The sequence below is a fragment of the Sinocyclocheilus anshuiensis genome, unplaced genomic scaffold, assembly GCF_001515605.1.
Source record: "Sinocyclocheilus anshuiensis isolate Anshui unplaced genomic scaffold, SAMN03320099.WGS_v1.1 scaffold219, whole genome shotgun sequence".
In the NCBI taxonomy this organism is placed as follows: domain Eukaryota; kingdom Metazoa; phylum Chordata; class Actinopteri; order Cypriniformes; family Cyprinidae; genus Sinocyclocheilus; species Sinocyclocheilus anshuiensis.
Genome location: NW_015548200.1, coordinates 92,559 through 99,752, shown reverse-complemented (window position 1 = coordinate 99,752; position 7,194 = coordinate 92,559).

Genomic DNA, 7,194 nt, shown 5'->3' with positions numbered 1-7,194 from the left:
TAAGTTTGTAAGAAACTTTAATTTTCCAAAAAGATTTTTAATTATAGTAATATAATGTACCACATGCTGATCAGAGGGATGTGGGTGGGATGTAATGCCAGAGTAAAGTAAACCCACAAATTACACAACAGTGTTCAGATAATCTTTTTTTCCTGACAAAATCAATATAATGCAATATTTCTATCTGCTGAATGTAAGATTTTCCATGTTCCAAGTTTGCCTGCTGCACTGGGGACATCACATGCATGTGCGAGTTGTGAATATTATGAAAATAAATCTAGGAATTATTTGATTGTTGGATTTTAAATCAGCGGGGTTGAGGCATCAAAAGTAACTAAGCTGTTATATGGATGGTAACTGTAATATTATTACTGAAATCTTATTAGTAATTAGTTACACTACTAGTTACTGCAAAAGTAATATTATTACAGTAACTAAGTTACTAGTAACTAGTTACTGCCCAACACTGATTATTAGTAACTCAAACCCCTTTATCTAAACATCTCTACTTAACCGTCGGTCACGCACATCCACCATGTTTGTAGTTTTTTAACGCTTTTTATTAGTGTTTGTAGTTCTAAACCGAATCATTCGTCAAAGCACAATGGGTTGTGAGTAATATTAGCCATTAGAGTGTGCACGGATCCACACTTCTAAAATCGACCTGAAATAGTAGACCATCCGGGGATTTCTGGCATACTCTTTTTTTACATACTATGCTTTGGGACACACTTATTTTAATCTGACATACTATTTAGGATGGGGACACAGGGATTGTGACAGAAATCCCAAACCCAATCAGTGTTACAATGATCACCATTTCTGATCACATGACTTCTGCTTAGAATGTGTAAATTTTGCTGCTCTCAGTTAAGCTGATCATAATTTGGCTGTGGGTGTCAATAGCTTGTAACCCACATTTCTTAAACGTTTATGATTTCAGATGACTTCAGAAACACTTTTGAAGAAATGAATTTCATAACAAAGCAGGCTGGTAGATGGGGATCAACACTAATAATTATACGTTTAGAATAAAATGCACTTCATTATCTGAGGATTCCTGAAATTCCTTAAATCACTTACATTTCAAACTTTCACAAGGGCAATAGCAAAGCTTTTAATCTGTATGGAAACCATTAAGACAAAATATTTTGACTGCCAAAAATGCTGTGGATTAATGGAAAATGTAATGAAATTAAGTGGAGTGATTTATCACCATGCAGTACAGAGATTTACCATAGGAGGGGTGTTAATCCTCATGCTAACTTTCTAAAAGCTTGCTCCTGTTTGTGCTTGTACTGCATATCAAAGCTGCACAAAAATGACTCAACAGTGGAATCATTTTATGCACCAATAATCATTTTTTGTCATTTAAAGGTGTATGAATTATTTCCCTATATGTTACATGCTAGCTTTCTTTTTATATATACATTTTTGATAAGTGTACACTTTGTTTTGATTCAGTGTGATTCTTCTGTTTTCAAGCTCTAGCCTGCTGCTGCTATTCACTATTTTTGTCACTCTGCATTTCCACTTATTTAATAGCTTATACAGTGGGTACGGAAAGTATTCAGACCCCCTTAAATTTTGGGTCTGAATACTTAGGACCATGTGATATTTCAGTTTTTCTTTTTTAATAAATCTGCAAAAATGTCAACGATTCTGTGTTTTTCTGTCAATATGGGGTGCTGTGTGTACATTAATGAGGAAAAAAAATAAACTTAAATGATTTTAGCAAATGGCTGCAATATAACAAAGAGTGAAAAATTTAAGGGGGTCTGAATACTTTCCGTACCCACTGTATATAGCAGTGAGTTAGTCTCACACAGCATATAGCCATACTCTATATTTCTCTTTCAATTACTATTTTACAATTTCATTGTTGTCTTTAACAAAATTGCCTTTGAAAGATAGATAGTTTGAATGAAAGGTTATTGAACCAATTGTAAAGATGTAAAAAATACACAGCATATGGTTACTCTGTTTGTAATATATTTTAACAAAGCATGTACTGTAAATGTTTACATAGTTCAGCATCATTAAGTAGCATTTTAGTACTGTTACGTACTTAACTGATTTGCACGTCACGTCAGGTTTTATTGTGCCTATTTTAGAACAATTAGGTTTGTTAAATGCAACATCCTGTTGCTGTAAAATACTTGAGTCAGTATTACATGGTTCACCAAAATATTACAAATTATGCACAATATTTGTGAGATGATGAACAAATATCTGCAACTCTAAACCTGTTGTTGTTAAAAAATATAACAAGCGGCAATCACTCCCCTCTTTCCACAGGTGTTGTCTAGTGACTCAGGTTCAAGAAACGAAATAATTGGTGAATATAGATGTTAAGACTGGAGGAAAATTCACAGAAATCTGTGGCAGCCATTCTGAGGATTTGTGGGAATTTCACAAATAAGTAAAATCCTGTTACTGCAGCTTTAGGGTGTAATAAAGACACTGATTAGTCCAAACATATTAATAACGATCGTAAGAATCCCATTGCTCTGCTGGTAGCAGATTTAGATAACATGGAGATGATATCAGGCTGACGGGGCAATGAATGAATGAGCATGCCCTCATTGTCCCCAGTGGTCATGTCACATTGCATTAATAGCTGGATTACTGACTGATTTAAACAGCTTAGAGTTTCTTTTCTACATGCACAGCAGTCCGAGTGCTGTGCTGCTGAAAAGTGAAAGCCTTCACACAGTGCTATCTACGTGGTCTCTCAAGGTTTTCTGTCCGTGTAGCTGGCCTTTGACAGAAAACAACCACTCTCTGCAATTTCAATGCATGTGTTGCCATGGAAATGTCTCTGAAGCTCATTCTCTGATGTGCTTAGCTGATTTATGTTCAACTCGATGTCACAGTCAGCAGCTAACATATTGGTGCTCATATCACATGCAGAAGCTCTTTTGATAATTTAAGAAGGGTGTGATCACACTTGACACTGATGATTATTGAAAAAGCACATTTTTGGCAGATGCATGTCTGATATAGCCATTATTATTATTATTATACATTTATTTTTGAAATTTTTGTAGCCCTGTGTGTGTTCTGCAGATGTCCCTAGAATTGAATAACATCCCAATTAAATGGAATATACACTCTAAAAAACACTGGGTTAAAAACAACTGGGTTGTTTATTTAACCCAGCTAATGGGTTTATTCATTTTTACTATATTACTAGCTTATTTTTTACTTTATACATGAAATAATGTTTACAGATTAACTTAAATCCTCTAAACTTTTCTAAAATACTCCACACAACCACTGGTTTGCATGACTTCCTTTATTTCTTATATCATTTACAGTATTTCGTGTATCATTTACAGCATTGTTTATATTGTTTTTAATAGGCTATTCATATTGCCTATATTTAAACTCGTTTAACAAACATTAGAAGAAAAATTCAACATTAAACAGAAGTAATTCACGTGTCTCTGTTATTCTGTTTCCACCGTAACAGCAGGAGCCGGGTAACACAAAAACTACCCAAACACTGAAAAAATAATGGAATAAGGCTCCATATAATGACTCTTTTGTCAGCGGACTCAGTGTAAGTATTAAGGGGTAAGGGGTGTTAGTGTGTCGATTTTTGTAATTGTGACACTCACAGTCTCACCGTGGAATCTAGGCCTCAATGGCTTAGCATTCTCAGCCACACAAGAGTATTCCTCAGACCCCAAGTATGCATCACAAAAGACTAGGCACAAAGAATGCAAACATGTCATCGTTTTCAGACTTTTAAGTTATCTCCTACTGTGCCTTACTTAATCTCAGATTCAGAACGGCTGGTGTTTGAAATGGAGGCATGACGTGAAGACTTGAAGATAATTGCTGTGTATGTCTCGGACACGTTGAATGAAGAGTCGTGTGGGAGTGAAGAGATCAGAGAGCACCACAACAGCAAAAAGGCAAATGAAGTCCAACATATAGTCAAGACAAGGACTCAAACAATTTATGATGTGTATTGACCCATAATATTGGCTGTAAATGAGCTTAACCAATGCAAAGTGTTAAATTAATTCATATGTTCCCTTTTGTTGTGGCTCGACAAAAGTGGCCGAGTTTCTCACTCACTCTCGGAGTTGATGACAGATGAGTCTTTCGGCAGTGTTTGCCCAGGTGTCAGTCCCTCTAACCCACTCAGCCAAGGGTGCGTCTCACTTTTTAACCTACTGCTGTCATCGTCCTTGTTGGCCTTTATGCGCGCAATATCTTTCTCACACAAAAAGCACGCAACAGGTCGATTCAGACAAGCCATTAAAAAAACCCAAGAAAGCTCATTGGTTTCGCAAAGTTTCGGAAGTCGCAACCATTATCAGCATTCTTTTTTGTTTTGCAATGTTTGCACTAGCTTTCCAAACAGAATCCGTCTGGGGGTTGGGAGATTAGACCTGAATAGATATGAAATATGTATATGTATCTGATCACAAAGCGCTAGGCGAACCCTTCGCCACAGCTGTGGCAGTCAGGGCCCTGGACCCATTTCCTGTTAATGTGCAGTGTGCGTGCTTTAACTAGCCCAGCTAAGCATTCTGTTCACTCCAAAGCCCATTTATCAACACAGCCCAACTCACCCTGCGCAAAAGTTGTAAGTTTTATGGCCCAAGAATAAAGTGCATAATTACTCAGATGGTTAAAAAAGGAATGACCTGGGGCACTTGGCAAGGAGAAGTTCACTATGCATCACTCTGTGTCTTATTAAAGACAATTTATCTTTGTAGAGATGTAGTGAATGGTTTTAACATTTTGTGCTTGTTTAAAAGTCCGGCGTACAATGAAATTAGTCTGCTAATAAGCAGGATATTTTGTTGGCAGCAGGCCGAGAGTGGGAAGGCCTAGCAAATTTTAGGACTTGTCTATCACCACATGTTGTTTAGTCTGGGGTTTGAGGAGGTGTGGTGGGAGCATGTGGTTTGAGCCTGGCTCCTCCCGCATTCGTACTGCTCCATAATTGTGCAGTAAGTTATGCTTAATCCTACATCCTATACATCAGTGCAGTCCAGCCCAGATCAAATGTCAGATCAATTCATGATTATCTCAAAGATTTAAAGTTGAAAGATTTATCAACATGATACAGTAATGAGAGATTGTATCTTATGTTTATGTTTTATAATCTTGACTTTATTATTATATTGTTATTATTATTACTATTATTATTATCAGTTACAGTACCGTTCAAAAATGTGGGTTGGTAAGATTTGTGTTTAGTAAGAAAATCTCTTATGTTCAGCCAGACTGCATTTATTTGATCAAAAATACAATAAACAGTAATACTGTGAAAACTGTTTTCTGTTGTAATATATTTAGTGTCACATAATACTTACTTACTATTTTTGTGGAATCTGTGCTACATTTTTCGTCTTTGATGAATCGAAATTTCAAAGTTTGAATTAGAATTTTTTTTAATTTGATTTATTTATAAATAAATACATAAAAAAAAATCTTACTGACCCCAAACTTTTGAAGGTGCTCAAATTATATGCAGTATCGTTCTTGAGATAAAAAAACGATTATATAGATTACGAACATCTATATAAATTAAATAGTTTATTTTGGCCCCAAAACAAATGGGAAGACCCTCTAATTGTGTTACTTTATATATATATATATATATATATATATATATATACAGTGGGTACGGAAAGTATTCAGACCCCCCTCTATATATATATATATATATATATGTATGTATATATATGTGTGTGTATATATATATAATATTGATTTTGACATGTTTACATGATCTAAGATACACTTAAACATCTATTTTCTAAAATATGCGTCTCTTGCCTCCGGAAATCAAGTGTTTTCTAAATATATCTTCAAACAATAATTAAAAAAAGAGAAACTGATGTGGTGCTTTATGTTTGTGTCAGGCTAAACTCTGACAGAGCTTAGAATGCTAGCTCATTAGTTAAGGAATTGGGTCTCTTTAACGTTTGTTTTTCTAAGTGTCTCCAACATAACAGGGAGCTCATGGCCATCAGCACCTCTGCTCAGGTAAAAGCACTTCCTCTTTCAGCCTCTGCCTCTTGCTATTTGTTCAACCTGATCCTGAGAAAAAAAGGAGCGAATAACTTTAAAACACTGTTGCACCAATGAAAAGAGCCAGACATGAAAGAGGTACAGAAATGAATTGAATGCTGTGCGGCTGATGTTTTTTTCCCCTCTCTTCTCCTTCCTCTTTGCTGCCCTTACATTGTGAGGCCCCGTCGCTCTATCTCTCTCTTGCTCCCTCTTTTTCTCTCTCGCTCACTTGCTCACTCTATTTCCTTTGCTGAAAGACTGGCGTGGGTGATTCATCACTGTGCCCTGTCAAAAGCCTTTTCCACAACATGGTGAGAACAATGTGCCTGTGATTGGGATTGAGAGGCACAGATTGAGAGATAGAAGCAGGCCTCTGCTCTTCTCTGCTCCGCTCAAGATAGGGCTTCACCCCTGAGACCATTTTAAAGAGTTTTGCACCCTTAAAAAAGCTCATGCAAACTCTGAATAACACAGGTGACTGTGCCATGCTATGCTTGGACATGTAGTAGTACAGAAACAATAGTCCTGACCATTCGTTCGGCCTTCACAATGCCAACAAGTTCTAACAGATTTGTCCATCTCATTCTTTTCTCCCTTCTCCTTCTTGTTCCTTTACGTCATCCACTTCTTGTTCTTCTTTTTCTCCCTTTCTTTCTCTTATTTATTTATTTATTTCACAAAAAAGGGACAGTGTACATTAATCAACATTCATGAATGTAAATGTACCCAAATTAGCCCAAAGGCTAGTTTTCATTGGTAGTCCCTTTGCCAGATGTTATTAGTCAAAAAAAAATATTTTTTAAACCCCCTGACAACGAAATTCAACCAAAAATTAAGTAACAAACTATACAAACTGACAATAAAATAATAAAGAAATATGTATTAAAAAAATTTAAATAGAAAGCAGCTTATTAAGATATATAAACAACATTAATGTTCACATTGTTGGTTATGAAGAAGCCATTTCTTAAAATAATGCTTAAATGAGTTAAATGATGTACATTCTCTAATTGATTGTGGTATTGAATTCCACTGATGGGATACTCTGAATGAAAAAACAGCTTGACCAAACGAGGAGTTTCTATGTGGAATTATGCAATCAGCTTTAGCTGCACCTCTAGTTACTCTGTTTTCAATAGATTTAAATTTAAT